At 41.2% G+C, this 23,278-nt stretch overlaps 1 protein-coding gene and 1 long non-coding RNA gene across 3 annotated transcripts in view; one reads left to right on the top strand and one right to left on the bottom strand.

Moving 5' to 3' along the window:
• frmpd1a (FERM and PDZ domain containing 1a) overlaps positions 1-1,139 on the bottom strand; it is a 132,554-nt gene extending 131,415 nt beyond the window's left edge. For both annotated transcript variants that reach the window (XM_061988048.2, XM_061988047.2), the window contains exon 1: positions 1,011-1,139. The gene's annotated coding sequence lies outside the window, so the exon portion shown is untranslated. The remainder of the gene's footprint in view (positions 1-1,010) is intronic.
• Positions 1,140-2,177: 1,038 nt separating this feature from the next.
• LOC133624294 (uncharacterized) overlaps positions 2,178-23,278 on the top strand; it is a 71,241-nt gene continuing 50,140 nt past the window's right edge. The window contains exons 1-2 of the long non-coding RNA XR_009817979.2: positions 2,178-2,529; positions 2,631-2,656. This is a non-coding gene — a long non-coding RNA (uncharacterized lncRNA). The remainder of the gene's footprint in view (positions 2,530-2,630; positions 2,657-23,278) is intronic.

The raw sequence follows: 23,278 nt of genomic DNA on the forward strand, positions 1-23,278 counted from the left end.
ATTTAGAAAAGTATCCAAATACATTTTGGTACCGGTACAACTCTCTTTTAATAAGCATTTCTGACATATTCCTTGTTTTTGCACCTTAATTTAAAGAGGTTATTGTTAAGTGTTTATTGTGATTTTATCATTTTGTTTACATTGATTAAGTGTTTTCCATGGTTGTGTTGACATTTCCTTTACTTTCACAGTGTATATGTCAATTTTACTTTGTATTCATAGCTGGATGTAGAATTGGCTGGGTCTAGAGCTGGTTCTTCAGCTCTGCTCTTTTAATGTATTTTATGTTCTTTGTGTTCTTTGATGTTTCTCTTTTACACACATGTAAGAGGGATGTGTGCTATGGCTATGAGTTGTTTTTTTTCCCCCTTGGCCTCAGTCTGGACCCCCTCTCCAGGGGCCCAGACTTAGACTGATTTTTTTTCTTTCTGATTCTGATTCTGACTCTGATTCTTGATAGGAAAGGAAATCAGAGGAAGGTTTCATTTGAAATAAAAAAAAATGTTATTATATTTTTTCCCCCCTGGTCCATATTTTCCATACGTCATAAAACATATCAATGATGATCAATATCGATCAATAGAAATGAACGTATCATGATACAGTTTTCAGCCTCATCTTTCTTGTCAAGGCAGTTTTCATAGTGACACAAGTAGGACACCTGCTCTATCAAAAGTACAGATGTCTGTTCAAGAAATATGTTGATTTTTATTTTGTTATCTTAAGCAAGATGTCTATTTAAGGCTTAAAAAAATATTAGTTTTATTATGTTAATTTTATTCTGCCTTCCACTTGAGTGCAGTTGGGATAGTCTCCAGTTGTTGTTGGTCATTTTACATCTTAGTATCATATTTCTTCTGTGTGGGTCAAGGGACTTGTACAGTAATTGTCTATGTGATCCGGCAGTAAAAGAAAGCCGTACATTGAAAGGAGCCCACGCCATTTATTTGACATATATTGCGGTTTCTTAATCACTTTAGGTAGCTTTGTATAAGACTTAAAGACCTTACCGAGTAGTGGGTCCGTGTCTCTAATCCCATCCAGAGAGTGAGGGTATTCAACGCACCGTACGTGAAATTAGTGCTCGTAAGAAGAAGAAAAAGGGAGTCAGTATTCCTTATGAGGGAAAAAAAGACGACTGTTACCGATTAGAAAATCCCACAGTGGCTGAGCGCGCATGATGCAGAAACGCGGGCACCGTGCACTGTTATAACCCCCCATCATGTACATACACACACAGTCAATTAACTAATTGTTTTATTTTTAATTACCAATCGTCACAAATGTTATGGAGAAAAAAAAGATTGATATTAACCCAAAGGAATTTAATATTTACGGCGAAATTATCGTAATATATTTTGAAGGTTTGATTTTGAACCGGAAATGATGATACCCTTTATTTTGAAAAGCAGCCGTGTCGAAGGTGAGTTAGAATATCCATTCATCCATTTAGTACCGCTTTTGCATTACTATACTTTAAAAATACAATAGATACTTTTACAAATAACAACTAGTCACTTTTATCACGTCCGAGTTTTTTTTAAATTTTGTATTTATATTTGTATTAATTATTTTCCAAAAGTAACACCAGCCAAAACATATAACAAACAGAGGAAAAAACAAAACACACAAGACAAAGCAAATAAAATATTTTTTTTAAATAGATGATAATAATAAGAATAATTCATGCATTTGTAACGTCCAAGTTTAAAAAAACGAGTTAAACCGATGTCTAGTCGTCACACGGACGTTACCACGATACAAGACACGGAAGTGAGTTACAATACAAAAATTGCCCCCTAACATGTAAATTAAATAATGTTGTTTGTATTTAATTACCAATTGTCACACATTTTATGGAGAAATTAAATATTAACCTAAAGTAATTTAATATTTACGGCGACATTACTGTAATATATTTTGAAGGTTTGATTTTAGACTTAGACTTAGCTAAGTCTAAGTCTAGACTTCTTTTTTATTGTCATTCAAATTTGCACTTTACAGTACAGATAAGAACGACATTTCGTTACATAAGCTCATGGTAGTGCAGGATAAAAAAAGCAATAAGGTGCATTTATAAATAAATAAATAGGTTACTGTACAGATAAATACATTGCACTTTTTCACATGCATCCATTTTGAACGGGAAAAGATGTCCTTTATTTTGAAAGGCAGCCGCGTCGAAGGTGAGTTAGAATACTGTACTTTCAAAAAGACAATGGATACATTTCCAAAGAACAATTAGTTACTTTTATAACGTACGAGTCGAAAACGAGTTAAACCGATGTCATGTCGTCACACAGACGTTCCTACGATATAAGACACGGAAGTGAGTAGATACACGCACACACAGTCAATTAACTGGTTGTTTGTATTTAATTATAAATTGTCACAAATTTTATGGAGAAATAAAATATTAATCTAAATTAATTGAATATTCACGGTGATATTACTGTAATATGTTTTGAAGGTTGGATTTTGAACCGGAAATGAAGATGTCCTTTATTTTGAAAGACAGCCGCGTCGAAGGTGAGTTAGAATACTATACTTTAAAAAATACAATGGATACATTTCCAAAGAACAACTTTGATAACGAAGACAAGTTAAACCGATGTCATGTCGTCACACAGACGTTCATACGATACAAGACATAAAGGTGAGTGGGAATACAATAATTGCCATTTGACTCCACCTGCTGGTTGAAATGTTTAGACACGATCCATGTTCACCATGTTTTAATGTTGAATCTGACACATGCGCTTTACCAAATAACCAATGTTAATAATAGGGTGTGGAGACTTAACAGAGTATTACTTGTGTTTAGTGTATTTTACTCAGGGCCGGCCCGTGGCATATAGGCCGTATAGGCAAATGCTAAGGGCACCGTCCATCAGGGGGCGCCACGCCAGTGCCACAAATGTTGGAGAAAAAAAAAAAAAAAAAAAGTTGGTACTATTATTTCTAAATACAAAAAATAATCCCACGTTAATTAAAATGCAAAGTAAAGCCTATTTAATAGAAATATTATTTGTTACAACATTCCGCCCCCCCGCACGGTGTGCCCCCTCCCTTCCCGTATCATGACTCTTTTTGGACGTCACCACATCAAAAAATCAACACAAGATTTCAAAACGGCCAAAACTGTCAGGTGCCCAGGGAAGAAAAAAGAGAAAAGAAGAGGAGGAGAAACGAGAAAAGACAGAGGTAGCAGGTAGGTAACGTTAGCCTACATGAAATTATTTGTCTGTTACAGAATGTGATAGTAGCTGGCTTTTTAGCATTAAGCTAATGTTACATGATTCGGCAATTGCTAATCAATAAATAGCTAGTTCTGTTTTAAAGTCGGGTTAATATTGTGGAGGGGGCTAAATTGTTATGGAAAATAATAATGTAACGTTAGGTAATTACAGTACTCCCACCTTACATTCCTCAGGGACATTTGTATTAGATCTTTTAAGCAGGTGTTTTTTGTTTACATTGTTTTTGCCTTCTGGTTAACTAATGTTTGCCCTGCAGGTAATAGTCACTTTTCCACCCCTTTATATATTAGGTATAGTTGTAAGTAAAAAAAGGTCAAAGACAAAGCTATTCGGTTTCTTGTGAGTATATACACTTCACTGCCGATGTGGGGGGGCGCCACCTAAAATCTTGCCTAGGGCGCCAGATTGGTTAGGGCCGGGCCTGATTTTACTCGTATTGCTGTTGTTGGCTTTAAAATCAAAAGGGAGCGTTGCTTCAGGGAGGACAGCCGAACAAATGATTTGAGTGTGGCGACCCCTAGTGGAAGAAGTAGGTAGAGGATTACTCTTAGAGACAAAACTGTTCAACACAAGTGTAATGTGTTGTCAAGGCCACAAGGTGTCAGTGCTGCACAAATATAATATTGCCTGCTAAACCTAGTTTCACAAGGTAATTTTTTAATTTTATATTCTTATAAATAGCTCGTTACTGTTTTTAATGTTTGTGCTTTGATATTTCTATACTGTACTACACGTTACTGCTACTTTTACATGACTATATTTCTAAAAGACAATGGATACATTTATTCTGGTACATGTCCAATGTACTATAGTTACTTTTCTGTTTTTGTTTTGTTTTTTTGTTTTTTGGGGGGGCGGGGGATGACAAGGCAGCAAATAGCTACAAAAAAGGACTATGATGTCGCTGCCCCTTACACAAACCTGTATGTTTACATGCACTAAGATAAAAATTATTGCATGAATTTGGTTGAAACTGTCAGGCTTGTCACTGACAGTTTGGTTTTGTTCGAGTTTTTCACTGTGTTTGTGTTTTATTTCCTGTCAGCGCTCTTGTTTTGGTTCCTTTTCCTGCACGTCTCCCTGAGCTCTTGTTTCCCTCACCTGTCCGTGATTGGCAGTCTGGCACACCTGGTGGCAATTGCCAATCAGGCTACTATTTATACCTGCCTCGCCCTCCAGTCAGTGCTGGAGTATTGTTAGCTGTTGCAGTTGGCTATTTGCCTGGTTCCTGGTTCCTGATTTCTGTTTTCCTGCATTTCCTTTGGACATTAAAATCATGTTTTCCTGCAACAAGCCTGCCATCTCTGCATCTTGGGGTTCGTCACCAACACTTCCTGACAGAAACCAGCTTTTTAAAATACATGTGAACACCTTCATTATACGACTTACTTTTTAAATATGGGATTAACATATCCAGACCAGAGGTTCTCAAATTTGTTTCACCAAGTGTCACCTCAGAAAACACTTGGCTCTCCAAGTACCACTAACGACCAAAAATTAAAATACAGTAACATAGTAGACTTGAGTATTCATTTAAAAAAGGCAGACGTTTTACTATCTAACAAGTATATTTAATATTTTTGCCACTGTAAAATTACACAGTTTGAACAGTAACACTGTGTTTGGATACAGGAAAATAAAACTCTGTGCTTTAATCCAGTGAGTTTTTGGCGTACCACTAGATGGAATTTGCATATCGTACCACGGTTTGAGAATCAGTGATTTACAACAGTGAATCTGAAACTGTTGTACGGGTACCACCAGTGGTACAAGTGCTCTCTACTTGTACGCCAAATAATCCCTTTATTAAATTACAGTGTTTGATTTTCCTATATTCGTAAACACGGTGTTTCTGTGTGTAATGTTACAATGGCCAAAAATATTAAATATACTTGTTAAATAAAACCTCTGCCTTGTTTTAAATGGATACTTAGACTTATTGCGCTAATGTATGTTAATGTTGATCATTTAGTTTTTTTCTGAGGTGGTACTTGGTGAAAAAAAGTTTAAGAACCACTGAGCTACAACCTATGTAGATACATTACCCGAATAATTTGGTTTGGTGTTAAAAACAAAAAGGGTATTTTTGTTTTGTTTTACAAAAACAACCTCAGCAAATTCAAAGACAAATTGGCCTTAAAATACAAGTAAATAATCATAATGTGTCGTTATCAGTGACGGGCCATAAGTTTCCCACCTAGGACTTCAGTGATGACCGACTTCAATGATTACCTCTCAAAATACCATCATTTATGTCAATTTATATCCCCTCAACAGTGTACAAAACGGGTTAGTGTCTGGTGCATTTAAAAATCTATTAAAACGCATCAGCAATTAAAACATACCTTATGTGGTACTGTCAAATTACAATTGCAAAAAACATATTAAACGTGAAAAAATAAAATATGTGAACTCACAATTTGTAGCATGGTGGGCATTTCCCCATTTCATCGCCAGAACAGCTGAGCTAGCTTCCGGGGTTGGCCGACATCGTCTCACAAGATGTAGTTTCTCTTTAAATATCCTTCTTGAAAATGGCCTTGCAAATATATATCTGCAACTTAATCAACGTTTTGTTCTCCCTCTCTGCTAAATTGAAACTTGTGATTAGATACTCACTTTGGAATGACAAGTGAGTATCCAATCACAGTCTCATTAACATCAGGTTACCTAGATAGGCTACTGTCAAAAACGTGTGATCTGATTGGCTGTCGCAACTGTCTATCAACTGTATGTGTTCTCAAATTCATCTGCTAACGGTCCCGGTGAGTATCCAATCACAGGACGTGTAAATGTCACATTCAACGAGAAGCCATCTAAAAGGCCTTACTGACAACAACTCCTGATCTGATTGGCTATCGCAACTGTCTATCAACTGTATGTCCCCGTTCACTTACAGTGCACAGACGCCTGCATTGTTGATTCTGAAGGCCCCGGGCAGATTTGGTACAGCATGGCAACATAAGCTAGCTGAATTCTGATTGGATACAAACTAAAACTAAAAACAACAGCACTGGAAGGAACATAATATGACACGAAGAGAATATGAATAATTTTAGATATTTAGGGAAAGTAAATTAAAAAATAATTGTATCTTTAATTATGATAATGATTTCTGGTTATGTTAGGCCAGCAGAGAAGGCTTTGCTGGCCCTGATGGCACACCGCCAGGGCCGGCCCGTGGCATAGGCCGTATAGGCAAATGCTAAGGGCGCCGTCCATCAGGGGGCGCCACGCCAGTGCCACAAATGTTGGAGAAAAAAAAAAAAGTTTTTACTATTATTTCTAAATACAAAAAATAATCCCACGTTAATTAAAATGCAAAGTAAAGCCTATTTAATAGAAATATTATTTGTTACAACATTACGCCCCCCCCCCCCCCCCCCCTCCCCCCGCACGGTGCGCCCCCTCCCTTCCCGTATCATGACTCTTTTTGGACGTCACCACATCAAAAAATCAACACAAGATGTCAAAACGGCCAAAACTGTCAGGTGCCCAGGGAAGAAAAAAGAGAAAAGAAGAGGAGGAGAAACAAGAAAAGACAGAGGTAGCAGGTAGGTAACGTTAGCCTACATGAAATTATTTGTCTGTTACAGAATGTGATAGTAGCTGGCTTTTTAGCATTAAGCTAATGTTACATGATTCGGCAATTGCTAATCAATAAATAACTAGTTCTGTTTTAACGTCGGGTTAATATTGTGGAGGGGGCTAAATTGTTATGGAAAATAATAATGTAACGTTAGGTAATTACAGTACTCCCACCTTACATTCCTCAGGGACATTTGTATTAGATCTTTTAAGCAAGTGTTTTTTGTTTACATTATTGCCTTCTGGTTAGCTAATGTTTGCCCTGCAGGTAATAGTCACTTTTCCACCCCTTTATATATTAGGTATAGTTGTAAGTAAAAAAAAAAAGGTCAAAGACAAAGCTATTCAGTTTCTTGTGAGTATATACACTTCACTGCCGATGTGGGGGGACGCCACCTAAAATCTTGCCTAGGGCGCCAGATTGGTTAGGGCCGGGCCTGCACACCGCTATATGGTTATACATGTGTCAGATTTTCTTTTACTTCACAGCGTAAAGTAGATGATACACAAAGGCAGCTGCATGTAAGACCACGCTAAAACCAATTGAAATAACCTACATGCAAGCGCCAAAAACATTAGATGAAAAGCCAAATACTAGGGGTGTAACGGTACCCAAAAATGTGGGTTCGGTACGTACCTCGGTTTAGAAGTCACGGTTCGGTTCATTTTCGGTACAGTAAGAAAACAACAAAATATACATTTTTTGGTTACTTATTTACCAAATTTGTAAACAATGGCTTTATCCTTTTAACATTGGGAACACTATAATAAATCTGCCCACGTTGATCAACATTAAACTGCCTCAAATTGTTGCTCAGATTAAATAAAATGACAAAACTTTTCTTCTACATATAAAAAGTGCAACATTGAACAGTTTAAAGTCAACTCATCATGCTCAATTTATTACAGCATTTGGGAAGCCTGTCGTTGATTTTTATTATGTAAATGTTATATTTTTATCAACATGTGATAGCAGGGACCCTGCCATTCAAAACTAGGCTGCTACATTACTAATGATTAATGTAACTATAGCTGAAAAAATAGTACAATAGCAATAGGAGAGACTATTCATCCCTGACCACCATGGAGTTCATGTAGGCACACGCACACACACACACACTGCAAAATGAGCTAACGTTACGCTAAAACCTAATTAGCCTTCACCTCAAGTGAGGACTGCGAGCGAGCTGAGCTGTAGTTTGTTTCTAGAAGGTCAACGGGCTCATAGTGATGTTACGAGTAGTTGACTGGGAGGTGTTTATTATAATTTGGGGAGAGTACGCTACCTTATGCTCACCTGCTAAACACCTATCTGCTCGACGCTGAAGCGCTGACGACATGCACTCTGAATACGCACTGCTGATTGGCTGTTACCGCTCTGTTTGTAACCAATCAGATGGTTGTGTGGGTGGGACAATGCTGGGTGCTGAGACAGAGGCAGAAGAAGCAAAGCAGCTTGTTAACATTTTAGCTTAGAAACTCATTCGGTACACCTCCAAACCGAACCAAAACCCCCGTACCGAAACGGTTCAATACAAATACACGTACCGTTACACCCCTACCAAAGATAGTTAATAGATACTATTGAGAAAGCACAGCATACTAAATTGGGAGAGTATGATAAAACACACAGACTCCATCCATCCATCCATCCATCCATCCATTTTCTACCGCTTATTCCCTTTTGGGGTTGCGGGGGGCGCTGGAGCCTATCTCAGCTACAATCGGGCGGAAGGCAAGTCGCCACCTCATCGCAGGGCCAACACAGATAGACAGACAACATTCACCCTCACATCCACACACTAGGGCCAATTTAGTGTTGCCAATCAACTTATCCCCAGGTGCATGTCTTTGGAAGTGGGAGGAAGCCGGAATACCCGGAAGGAACCCACGCAGTCACGGGGAGAACATGCAAACTCCACACAGAAAGATCCCGAGCCCGGGATTGAACTCAAGACTACTCAGGACCTTCATATTGTGAGACAGATGCACTAACCCCTCTTCCACGGTGCTGCCCAGACTCCATCCATGTATATTAAATTCTACACGGTCTTGCCCCTGCCCCACAGCAGAAATTACAACAAAGAAAAATCCAAACAGTAGCACAAGAGCAAGTTCAAGGGGTGGCTGTATTATTTCTGCAAGAAAAAGGGCCTTTGGTCAGGCAGTCTTTTTCTACCGCGCCTCACAGTTTGGAACATAATCCCAACCTCAGTATGTGAACTTTCATTACTCAACTCCCTAACTAACCAGCTGAGGTTTCGGCCAGCAACCTTTTAACATTAACAATAACAAGGAGTGCAAGTAATCAGAATACCGTATTTTTCGGACTAAAAGGCGCACTTAAAATCCTTTCATTTTCTCAAAAATCGACAGTGCACCTTATAACCCGGTACGCCTAATGTAAAGGAAAAATTCTGGTTGTGCTTACTGACCTCGAAGCAATTTTATTTGGTGCATGGTGTAATTATAAGTGTGAGCAGTAGATGGCAGTCACACATAAGAGATATGTGTAGACTGCAAAATGACGCCAGTAAACAAAACCAAAACTTTAAAGTTCCATCCATCCATCCATCCATCCATTGTCTACCGCTTGTCCCTTTTGGGGGCGCGGGGGGCGCTGGAGCCTATCTCAGTTGCAGTCGGGCGGAAGGCGGGGTACACCCTGGACAAGTCGCCACCTCATCACATGGCCAACACAGATAGACAGACAACATTCACACACTAGGGCCAATTTAGTGTTGCCAATCAACCTATCCCCAGGTGCATGTCTTTGGAGGTGGGAGGAAGCCGGAGTACCCGGAGGGAACCCACGCAGTCACGGGGAGAACATGCAAACTCCACACAGAAATATCCCGAGCCAGGGATTGAACCCAGGACTACACAGGACCTTCGTATTGTGAGGAACATGCACTAACCCCTGTTCCACCGTGCTGCCCATACTTTAAAGTTCCATTGAAAATAAAGAAAATTACACAAGGCACTCAAAAATCTGTCAAAATGTGGAAGTAGTGTCAAAGCGCTTTGTGTACCTTGAAGGTAGAAAAGCGCTATACAAGTACAACCCAACCCATTTATATACCGGTAGTAGTATAGTACCGCCTCTAAAAAGTACAGGTCCCCGTCGTCACGTCGTGACATTGCTGGTTTTACGAGCAGAGTAGCATGTTCGGCAGCGCACAACCACGGACTACTTACAAGCAAACACAGTGTGTAGACAGAAAAGGGAAAACGGACGCATTTTGGTTTAAAAACTGACGACAAAGGTGAAGTTATAACACTGAAATGCCCTCAGAAAGAGGTGCTATAAACATGACTAGTTAGCTAGCGGCTAAAGTCCATTCGCAGTCTGCAGTGTTTTAGCTACTTCTAAATCACTAATCATCACCTCCATGGCGACAAATAAAGTACATTTCTGACAAGTATCATCCCTGCAGAACGAGGAATAGCTAAACATGCTTCACTACACACCGCAGCTCACCGGTGTGACAATGTTAACAAACGCCATTGGTGGATCTACACCTAAAATCCACTGTAATGATACCAACTATCTAGTCGATATTTTTTAGCATCACAAAATCTTCTTTCGTTTTTTTAAAGTTTATATTATGTTTATAAACTCTGTAAATATGTCTCTGGACACATGGGGACTTTGAATATGACCAATGGGGCAGCATGGCGTGGTGGGTAGAGCAGCCATGCCAGAAACTTGAGGGGTGCACGTTCACTCCCCGCCTTGGGCAGGACACTTCACCCTTGCCCCCAGTGCCACTCACTGGTGAATGAATGAATGATGGGTGGTGGTCGGAGGCGCAAACTGCCAGCCATGCTTCCGTCAGTCTACCCCGGAGCAGCTGTGTGTTTAAGAGCATGATTTAGACAATAGCTCTGCATAAAGCCAAATACTTTGTAAGTAAATCATTCCATGTTGTTTTAATATGTGGCACCTTGAGACAAGAATATGTCGATTGACAGTCGAAAAGTAAGATGTCTTCCTTCAATAGTTATTTTCGCTGTTTTATGCATTTTTTAAATATAAAAATATAAAAACCGCAATTTTGGAGGGAAAAATCGCAATTAGGTTTTCCACTCTGGGAAATGGGGTGCAAAATTAGGTTTAAAAACACAATAAACCTGTTGAGTACAGGGTTAGCTGAAAATGACCTAGCTTAAAAGTCAGCGTTCAATCCCAACTCTCCTTCAAGGCCCCGATTACAGTAAAATGAATTGTTTCTGTAAATCTCTCTTTTTTAAAGGATGGCCGTGTTTACTCATGTTTGTTGTCACTTGGACTCAAACAGTCTTAGGAAATTGGTGTCACTCAAAGAAGCTATGTGCTAATGCTTGACTGGAATAGTTTAGAATGTTCAAATGATTACTCAGAGCTACTCATGTGGTGTCATATTAGTCTGCTCACAGTAGCATGCATACTTTTAAGGTCATCCCAGTAGAAAGGCACCCTGAGTTCCCTTTACCTACTGTACCTATGCCTTTGGTACTATGACTTTTGCATTCCCTCTGAAACTTGGCCATGTATGCAAAACCATGTGGGTAATGGCAAAGCTGCAAGACTGCAGCTGATTAGGGCGTGAGATTAAGGCCTGCCTGGAGAGACCAGGCTATGGTGGAGGTGGAGGTAGTGGGAGATGCAATGAATAAAAGACGAGTTCAAACCAAAAAGGGGTTGCAGAGGCTTATCCACCATCAACTTCCCTAATGAAGATACAGGGACTGCCCTTGCACTCTGCCACACCGTCCTTCACGCCCAGGCTTGTCGGGGGTTGTCCTTGGGGTGTTGGGGGTGCACGGCCGGACCTGTGGGGGGAGAGAGGTGATCGGCTGGTTCTCAGTGGACAGTGGGTGCCAGGGTTTGATCACTGCCCCGCCAGCCTGTGTATGGAGTTGTTGGTTTACATGTGTGTGTGTGTGTGTGTGTGTGTGTGTGTGTGTGTGTGTGTGTGTGTGTGTGTGTGTGTGTGTATATGTATGGATGGATGTAGGTATGTAACTGTATATGTATGGATGGATGTAGGTATGTGTATATATGTGGGGTGTTATGTGTGCAGGAGGGAGTTGACGACACAGACACAAGGGGGCAGTAAAGCTCTATGATTTATTATATATATAGACAATATATATAATAATCAAACAATAATAATATAAACTAAGGAAATGGAGTGTGACAAGAATCCAAGAGTGTGTATGGTGTGAGGCTATGTGTAGGATTTAATGAGTATGTTACCGGGATATGTTGGGTGAGAGGCGGAAGATCAGGGGGATGTCCGTGAGGCAAGCAAGAATTCCGGGGACGATAGCGGGGGCGCAGAAGGTCCGTGTCCAAGCGGGGGTCCAGGATCAAGGAGGCAGTCCGGGAAGCAGAGAACTAAGAACTGACGAGACGTACAGCTCGTCGATGCGGGAACAAAGGCAGACTGCTGGGAGGACGTCAAGGAAGACACAATGAGACACGGAGGGGGAAAAAAACAGAGAGAGAGAGAGAGAGCAGGGTTGCATAGAGCTAAACGTGGCTTACTGTACGCGAACGGATGGTTACGTTCTGGCCAGGAACGCAGGTCTGCATTGGCTTAAGAAGCCCAGCCAGATCATCACCGACAGGTGCGCTGATTGCATACTGCGTGACGCGCGCAGGAGAGAAGCGGCTCCTTGAGGAATGGGCATCGGCATGCGCCCGGGCCGTGACAATAACCCACTCCTTACGGACAGATTCCAGATTTCCTAGGGCTGAGAGCAGAACAAAGAGATCAAGAGACAAGGGAGGGCGGAGAGGTGAACTGGAAGTGGGTCGCCACCCAAAGTGTCCCCGAATCCACCGGGGACGAGTCTGGTGGCGGCGACAAGTAGAACGCCGCTGCGGCCGGCAAGGCAGGCGACAAAGGAATGCCCACCTTCTTGGCCATCGGGAAGGCCGTCTGCATTGGCTTAAGAAGCCCAGCCAGATCATCACCGACAGGTGCGCAGATTGCATATTGAATGCAGCTGCCGGCTGCGTGACGCGCGCAGGAGAGGAGCGGCCGTGGGCGTGTCCCGAGGTGCGCTCCGCGGGGCTCCTTGAGGAATGGGCATTGGCATGCGCCCAGGCCGTGACATGGGGGTCCGGTTGCTGGTGGAGCGGGGGAGGTCTTCCCATCCGGTTGCCGAGAGTTTCTGGGCCCTGCGGGGCGAGGCGTCCCGCCTTTCTGCCCACATGGGCTGTAATCTCTCTCTGGTTTGAGGGATGGCTGTCCCCTGCTTCTCCCGTGCCTTGTCCTCTGCAAGGCGTATCTGTCTATGGCCTGCTACTGGGGTTTCTGTCGCTGGCCGGCCTGGCTGCATGGGGCCGGTGGTCCCTTGCTCCCTGGGCGCCGCACCTGCTGTTTTGGGTTGGGCTCTCTGGGTGGCTGGGCCCGTACTCTGGCTCCAGCACTTACTGGGAGAGAAATATATTGTACATACAAATACACATATATACACACTAAGGTTGTCCCGATACCAATTATCGGTATGTATATCGATACTTTTCAAAATAAAGGGAACTACAAAAAATCTCAATATTTTAACATAATACTTACAATACACTAAACATGTTTCCTATTGCAATTTTAGAAGGTTAAAATATAAATTATAAGGTATTAAAACACATTGGGCTTTTCTTGTTGCACTCAAAGAACAATTTACAATTTTCCTTTTTACATATAGTCTGCCATAATGAAGGATTAGGTCAGAATATAATAAAAAGCTTTATTTACATTATATTAGATGTTTCATGATTTATGGTTGCCACTCCTGGTCTGTGTTTTAAGAAAAACACAATTATTAGTAAGTACTAAAAACACAACTATGGATACATGTACACAGATAAGCCATGTAGCAGGTAAAACACACATTGTTAAAGATAAAACACAAGTTGTAGCAATTTTTTTCCAAAATAGTCATTTCACTTGCATTAGTTGACTGCTAATTGGGCAGTTTTAACTCTGCTAATGTTTGGCATCAATCTAAGCAGATGTGTGCGTGTATACGTATCTACATGTTATGTACCCACATGTTATGTATATACACGTGCACAACAGAGGAGCTGGTTAACTCATGAGAGTAGCGTATGTGTGTTTAAGAGAATGGCAACGTGTTGGCAGAGTGACGTCAGTGAGTGAGTGAGCAAAGACAGAGAGCGGTAGCACTGCACAGCGCAGTCGAGTGATTAACGGGTCTGATTGTGTCCTGCAAAACTAAAAATAAAGAAACCAGATTGTCACAAATCGCCGGCCTCGATATTCTGACCTGAAAGCGGAGCTTAGCAGACCCTTTGGCGGGTAAAGTGAAGTGTGTTAACCCAACAAAAACATCGACCCTGAAGGGAACGTCTACTCTGCGCTCCTCTACTTCGGTCTGCATGGGAGCAGAACAGCAGGACAGGTGTAACAACAATATCATTACTTGTCAGTCTTTAAACTCATTGTGCAGATGTGATTGCTTATTATTTAAATGATTACCTAAGTTTGAAGCAAAGGTGGTAATACTAATCGCCACATTTGGCGAGGCCTGTTTTAAAGCAACACCTGAAGCGCAGCGCTTCCGTGTTTAAAGTGTCACCTTTATCGTTAGTTTTGAAGCCCAACTACCTCCATATTGCACTTCACCATCCTCTTTATTAACCAGTAGAATTGTAGTTTTTTGCCATGTTTCCTCTCCAAGATGTTATTGCTTGTATGCACTTTGTGTGTGCGTTTTGACACACTCAACATCATGCGCCTCGGCTCAGTAGTCACCGCCACACAGCGGGGATTCAGATGAAAGAACGGTACCGGTACTTTTCAAAGGCAGTATAGTACCAATTTCAATCAATTAGTATCACTGTACTTTATTAGTACGGGTATACCGAACAACCCTACTGCACACTCAAAGTTCATACATCCACACGCACATTCACTGTACAAACAAACATATACACATACTGTACATATACTGTACAAGCACATACTATATGCATACATACAGTACCAGTCACACATATAATCACTTTTCATCAAACATATATTATATATTATAAACATGTAGTATTGTTGCCCTAGGAGAAACTGGGTAACACACGGCACACTGACAAAGCTTAACCTTTTCATACTATAACAATCTACAAGGTTGATACTGATCGCTTCTCTTTCTTACCGTCTATTTATCTGCTTTCTTTTGTATTTCAACTTATCATTACATATACATATACATTACATATCTCTATGTTGTATTTGAAACAATTGTATTGTTGATAATAGAGGTAATTATTGTTATTATTCATTATCAATAGTGCTATTTTTATTGATATTTGTATTGCTCCATTTGTAGTGTAGTGTTCATTGTCATTTCTGTGTTATTAATATTTACTTCACTAACTGCTTCTTTGCTATCACTTTTAGTATCATATGTGTGCATATCTTATTTGCTTATGCTGTTCTTTTGTTGTTATTGTTGTTGTTGTTGTCTCTCTGTCTTGTCCCCCTCTTATCACCGCAATTTCCCCCTCTCTCATCCTTTTTTTCTCTTTTTATCCCTTCCTGCTCCGGTTACCAAATAATAATATAAATCCATTTAATGAAGTCAAATACAAATAAGGCAACAAAAGAAGTATCACACACTTCTCTATTGTAAAGTAAATATGTACAGGGTATGGGCATCTACATCAACAATAGGATTTGCCTGAGTTGCTGGACAGGACAAAAAAAATAAAAATGGGCTATAGATTAACATTCAACTCTAAAAAACAGCATACGCAAGAAAAATTCAGATGTATTTAAGTGTCCGCACGTCTTAATTATGAGCCAGTCAATGCTGTGTGCTCCAAGAACGACACAAATGCTGAAATAAAAAAGAAATGGTTGACATCAGGAAGAAAGTAAAGCAGACGATGGATGTGCGTGGCAAAAACAGACGAGTAGTGCTGCACCCTGTTTGAAAAGTTAGTCGCTTCTATGATATGTAATATGTTGATATGTAATGTAGGGCTACAACTAACGATTAATTTGATAATCGATTAATCTGTTGATTATTACTTCGATTATCCATCCATCCATCCATCTTCTTCCGCTTATCCGAGGTCAGGTCGCGGGGGCAGCAGCTTAAGCAGGGAAGCCCAGACTTCCCTCTCCCCAGCCACTTCGTCCAGCTCCTCCCGGGGGATCCCGAGGCGTTCCCAGGCCAGCCGGGAGACATAGTCTTCCCAACGTATCGTGGGTCTTCCCCGTGGCCTTTTACCGGTCGGACGTGCCCGAAACACCTCCCGAGGGAGGCGTTCGGGTGGCATCCTGACCAGATGCCCGAACCACCTCATCTGGCTCCTCTCGATGTGGAGGAGCAGCGGCTTTACTTTGAGCTCCCCCCGGATGACAGAGCTTCTCACCCTATCTCTAAGGGAGAGCCCCGCCACCCGGCGGAGGAAACTCATTTCGGCCGTTTGTACCTGTGATCTTGTCCTTTCGGTCATGACCCAAAGCTCATGACCATAGGTGAGGATGGGAACGTAGATCGACCAGTAAATCGAGAGCTTTGCCTTCTGGCTCAGCTCCTTCTTCACCACAACGGATCGATACAGTGTCCGCATTACTAAAGACGCCGCACCGATCTGCCTGTCGATCTCACGATCCACTCTTCTCTCACTCGTGAACAAGACTCCGAGGTACTTGAACCCCTCCACTTGGGGAAATATCTCCTCCCCAACCCGGAGATGGCACTCCACCCTTTTCCGGGCGAGAACCATGGACTCGGATTTGGAGGTGCTGATTCCCATCCCAGTCGTGTCACACTCGGCTGCGAACCGATCCAGTGAGAGCTGAAGATCTTGGCCAGATGAAGCCATCAGGACCACATCATCTGCAAAAAGCAGAGACCTAATCCTGCAGCCACCAAACCAGATACCCTCAACGCCTTGACTGCGCCTAGAAATTCTGTCCATAAAGGTTATAAACAGAATCGGTGACAAAGGGCAGCCCTGGCGGAGTCCAACCCTCACTGGAAACGTGTCCGACTTACTGCCGGCAATGCGGACCAAGCTCTGCCACTGATTATACAGGGAGCGAACCGCCACAATAAGACAGTCCGTTACCCCATACTCTCTGAGCACTCCCCACAGGACTTCCCGGGGTACACGGTCGAATGCCTTCTCCAAGTCCACAAAGCACATGTAGACTGGTTGAGCAAACTCCCATGCACCCTCAAGGACCCTGCCGAGAGTATTGAGCAAACTCCCATGCACCCTCAAGGACCCTGCCGAGAGTATAGAGCTGGTCCACAGTTCCACGACCAGGACGAAAACCACACTGTTCCTCCTGAATCCGAGGTTCGACTATCCGGCGTAGCCCCCTCTCCAGTACACCTGAATAGACCTTACCGGGAAGGCTGAGGAGTGTGATCCCACGATAGTTGGAACACACCCTCCGGTTCCCCTTCTTAAAGAGAGGAACCACCACCCCGGTCTGCCAATCCAGAGGTACCGCCCCCGATGTCCACGCGATGTTGCAGAGTCTTGTCAACCAAGACAGCCCCACAACATCCAGAGCCTTAAGGAACTCCGGGCGGATCTCATCCACCCCCGGGACCTTGCCACCGAGGAGCTTTTTAACTACCTCGGCAACCTCAGCCCCAGAAATAGGAGAGCCCACCACAGATTCCCCAGGCCCTGCTTCCTCATAGGAAGATGTGCTGGTAGGATTGAGGAGGTCTTCGAAGTATTCCCTCCACCGATCCACAACATCCGCAGTCGAGGTCAGCAGAACACCATCCTCACCATACACGGTGTTGACATTGCACTGCTTCCCCTTCCTGAGGCGGCGGATGGTGGTCCAGAATCGCTTCGAAGCCGTCCGGAAGTCGTTTTCCATGGCTTCCCCGAACTCCTCCCATGTCCGAGTTTTTGCCTCCGCGACCGCCGAAGCCGCACATCGCTTGGCCTGTCGGTACCTGTCTGCTGAAACACTAACTGTGGCAATAATAAACAAAACTTACTTGCCATGGACAAAAAGGAGCAGCGTGAACGATGAACATGAAAAAAGAGTCAGAAATGTGCAGAGCATAAATGTGGGGATGTCACCAGAAAGACAAACTGAAAAACAATGAACTTAAATACTACAGACATGATTAACAAAAACAGGTGCGTGACTCAAAACGTGAAACAGGTGCGTGACGTGACAGGTGAAAACCAATGGGTTGCTATGGTGACAAACAAGAGTGCACAATGAGTCCAAATGTGGAACAGGTGAAACTAATGGGTAATCATGGAAACAAGACAAAGGAGTGAAAAGCCAGAAACTAAAGAGTCCAATAACTAAACAAAACATGATTACACAGACATGACAATTTCTATCCTTTCCAGTATTTTATTGGACAAAAAACAGCATACTGGCACCATACTTATTTTGATTATTGTTTCTCAGCTGTTTGTACATGTTGCAGTTTATAAATAAAGGTTTAAAAAAAATTTTTTTAAATTTAAAAAAAAAAAAAAGAATTGCCTCTGCGCATGCGCATAGCATAGATCCAACGAATCAATGACTAAATTAATCGCCAACTATTTTTATAATCGTTTTTAATCGATTTAATCGATTAGTTGTTGCAGCCCTGATGTAATGTAATATATGATGTTTAGAAGAGGTAGGTGACTCTGATTACCCCCACTATAAATATAGTTTGTGTAATTTATAACAAAATGTTCTACAAACAGTAGGCTGCTCACAGCCAGATTATAGTTTTCATGTGAAAATTTGTTTTGCAATCCCTTAAATTTAAATATGCCAGCATATCCAAAAGGATACGAAAGACTTTGACTCCTGTTTGATTATTCAATGTAATATCAGGGCTCCAATTTAACCACGGCAAATGCGGCAAAAGCTGCGACCGCCCTCGTCATTTGCCGTAAGCCCTAAATAATTGACCAATATTTGCCGCAAGAACATGCCGTGACTGCCCTTGACTTTGTACTTGTTAATGGACAAGGGATGTAACAATAAACGGTATAATGATAATTTGTGATAAATTTTCAGACGGCTAGTAATGCCGTCGAATTTTTGAATTACCAAAAAAACGTCATTTATTAATGCATTTTAGGCAACAGGAAGCCAGGAGCATGCGCACTGACTTCCTGACACTGATTTCCCCTCACTTACTGCCGTGCTTTTAAGAGTGCACTGCTGTGTTTGGATGGAGACAAGTGTGGACAATATTGGAGACAGACGCACTTGTCCCCACACTAAAGGTATACAGCGAAGGAGAAAACTACTTGATGTTTTGCAGCAGGCGATGTGTCGTGAACGTTGTCACAACTTGTTTATAAAGTCTTTAGTTTGTTTACTGGGATGTTCACCTGTCCTTTATTTAACTACAAACTGTATCAGTGTTCAAATAACATCAATACTAGCTCAAATGTTTTGTCATCTCATCGAACTGAACGCAGGCTGTGGAAATTGTGTGTTCGACGTTAGAGGTTGTTGGCCAAACTGTTGTACTGAACCAAGAGAAGAACAAAGCTTGTTTATTAGACTTCATTTTCATTAGCCAAACTGCATTGAGTTTTATTTTAATATCAAAAAGTCACAAAGGTATTACTTCAAAAAACATTCATGTGACACAGCATTTTGTTAATGGTTTATTGTGTATAGTTAATTCCTACAAACCCCGTTTCCATATGAGTTGGGAAATGGTGTTAGATGTAAATATAAACGGAATACAATGATATGCAAATCATTTTCAACCCATATTCAGTTAAATATGCTACAAAGACAACATATTTGATGTTCAAACTGATAAACATTTTTTTTTTGCAAATAATCATTAACTTTAGAATAAGATGCCAGCAACACGTGACAAAGAAGTTGAGAAAGGTGGCAATAAATACTGATAAAGTTGAGGAATGCTCATCAAACACTTATTTGGAACATCCCACAGGTGAACAGGCAAATTGGGAACAGGTGGGTGCCATGATTGGGTATAAAAGTAGATTCCATGAAATGCTCAGTCATTCACAAACAAGGATGGGGCGAGGGTCACCACCTTGTCAACAAATGCGTGAGCAAATTGTTGAACAGTTTAAGAAAAACCTTTCTCGACCAGCTATTGCAAGGAACTTAGGGATTTCACCATCTACGGTCCGTAATATCATCAAAGGGTTCAGAGAATCTGGAGAAATCACTGCACGTAAGCAGCTAAGCCTGTGACCTTCTATCCCTCAGGCTGTACTGCATCAACAAGCGACATCAGTGTGTAAACGATATCACCACATTGGCTCAGGAACACTTCAGAAACCCACTGTCAGTAACTACAGTTGGTCGCTACATCTGTAAGTGCAAGTTAAAACTCTCCTATGCAAGGCGAAAACCGTTTATCAACAACACCCAGAAACGCCGTCGGCTCCGCTGGGCCTGAGCTCATCTAAGATGGACTGATACAAAGTGGAAAAGTATTCTGTGGTCTGACGAGTCCACATTTCAAATTTTTTTTGGAAACTGTGGACGTCGTGTCCTCCGGACCAAAGAGGAAAAGAACCATCCGGATTGTTATAGGCGCGAAGTTGAAAAGCCAGCAACTGTGATGGTATGGGGGTGTATTAGTGCTCCAGACATGGGCAACTTACACATCTGTGAAGGCGCCATTAATGCTGAAAGGTACATACAGGTTTTGGAGCAACATATGTTGCCATCCAAGCAATGTTACCATGGACGCCTCTGCTTATTTCAGCAAGACAATGCCAAGCCACATGTTACATCAACGTGGCTTCATAGTAAAAGAGTGCGGGTACTATACTGGCCTGCCTGTAGTCCAGACCGGTCTCCCATTGTAAATGTGTGGCGCAATATGAAGCATAAAATACCACAACAGAGACCCCGGACTGTTGAACAACCTAGGCTGTACATCAAGCAAGAATGGGAAAGAATTCCACCTGAGAAGTTTAAGAAATGTGTCTCCTCAGTTCCCAAACGTTTACTGAGTGTTGTTAAAAGGAAAGGCCATGTAACACAGTGGTGAACATGCCCTTTCCCAACTACTTTGGCACGTGTTGAAGCCATGAAATTCTAAGTTAATTATTATTTGCAAAAAAAAAATAAAGTTTATGAGTTTGAACACCCACATGTTCCCAATCAGCCTGCACACCTGTGGGGTGTTCCAAATAAGTGTTTGATGAGCATTCCTCAACTTTATCAGTATTTATTGCCACCCTTCCCAACTTCTTTGTCACATGTTGCTGGCATAAAATTCTAAAGTTAATGATTATTTGCAAAAAAAAAATGTGTATCAGTTTGAATATCAAATATGTTGTCTTTGTAGCATATTCAACTGAATATGGGTTGAAAAGGATTTGCAAATCATTGTTTTCCGTTTATATTTACATCTAACACAATTTCCCAACTCATATGGAAACGGGGTTTGTATATATATACATCAGTGTTTCCCACAGGACAGGCATCTATTTGTGGTGGTGTGGGCGGGGGGCGGGGGGTGACGGCGGCAACGGCGATGACCAAGAAGAACGCGGAGTTGGAATATAAGTACAACACTTTATGTACATTACCGACAGGAAGGCGAGAAACACTTTATTTCAACAGACTCTGGCGCCGTACCTGTCGTCAAAACTCCAAAGACCGACTGCACAGTTGCGCTAACAAAATAAGAGTTTCAGAAAGCTGGCGTGCACAAGCTAGCAAGCTACGGAGTTTGCCGACAATGTATTTCTTGTAAAGTGTATACAAAGAAGTACAGAAGCTGGACAAATAAGATGCCAAAAACCAACCACTTTCATGTGGTATTGGACAGAAAGGAGGACTTTTTTTCTCCTCCATTCGAAAATGCGGACGTTATCATCACCACTGTCTGATTCCTGTCAATGCAAGTCATCACAATCAGGTAATACACCAACTTATATTCTTGTCTTCATGAAAGAAAGGAATCTATATGTGTTAAACATGATTGTATTATTTTTAAACACCTTTAACTTGTTAACAATATTAACTATATGTGTTAAACATGCTTGTATTATCTTTAAACACCTTTAACTTGTTAACAATATTAACTATATGTGTTAAACATGCTTGTATTATCATTAAACACCTTTAAGTTGTTAACAATATTAACTATATGTATTAAACATACTTGTATTATCTTTAAACACCTTTAACTTGTTAACAATATTAACTATATGTGTTAAACATGCTTGTATTGTCATTAAACACCTTTAACTTGTTAACAATATTAACTATATGTATTAAACATACTTGTATTATCATTAAACACCTTTAATTTATTAACAATATGTGTTAAACATGCTTGTATTATCCTTAAACACCTTTAAGTTGTTAACAATATTAACTATATGTGTTAAACATGCTTGTATTATCTTTAAACACCTTTAACTTGTTAACAATATTAACTATATGTGTTAAACATGCTTGTATTGTCATTAAACACCTTTAACTTGTTAACAATATTAACTATATGTATTAAATATACTTGTATTATCATTAAACACCTTTAATTTATTAACAATATGTATTAAACATGCTTGTATTATCTTTAAACACCTTTAACTTGTTAACAATATTAACTATATGTATTAAACATACTTGTATTATCATTAAACACCTTTAATATATTAACAATATTAACTATATGTGTTAAACATGCTTGCATTATCATTAAACACCTTTAACTTGTTAACAAAAACATATATTTCATAAATAAGTAAATATAAATTATATATATGAATGAGGTAGATCCCCACGACTTGATCAATTGAAAAGTAGCTCGCCTGCAGAAAAAGTGTGAGCACCCCTGAGTTACGGTCATCTGAACAGGTCAGCCACCTGTTTAAAGCCCGATCACAGTTGAAATCTTGAAATGAAGGGCCTTTAATGGCCAAAACATTAACCTGGACAACATTTTAACAGCTGGTTGGCCCAGATTTTATTATTTTCATTGCATTCACATGCTGCAGTGGACAGTGGACAATTTAGCTTCATTATTAATGCAGTATCTGAAGCACCGTCTCCACGTGTGTTTATTGACAACAGGGTTATAACCTGGACACGTTAGCTCGTCGTTATGGTAACACGTGACGTGACAACAGCGGCGGTGTTAATGAAGCAGCGTCAGGCTGCTCACCGTGAGTGAAACGCTCGGTGAAATCGCGGATTAACGTTAAATATATGACGAGCTGCGAGCGATGCAGCTATAACTTATCAACCTACAACCTATATTACCCTCGTATTTTGATCCGGTCGGTCCGTTCTTTTACTCCGCCGTCTTCTTCTTTTTTCTTCTTCTTCTTCTGGCCCACCAGGTGAATTAAGTGCTATTGGCGGAGTTACAATGCATAGTAGGCTACCGCCACCTACTGCACCGGAGTTGTAGCCCAAGGTACATTCACAGACAGAGTCCCATTGCTTTTATGAGCGGTCGAG

This window comes from Nerophis lumbriciformis, linkage group LG27, assembly GCF_033978685.3.
Source record: "Nerophis lumbriciformis linkage group LG27, RoL_Nlum_v2.1, whole genome shotgun sequence".
NCBI classification, from domain to species: Eukaryota; Metazoa; Chordata; class Actinopteri; order Syngnathiformes; family Syngnathidae; genus Nerophis; species Nerophis lumbriciformis.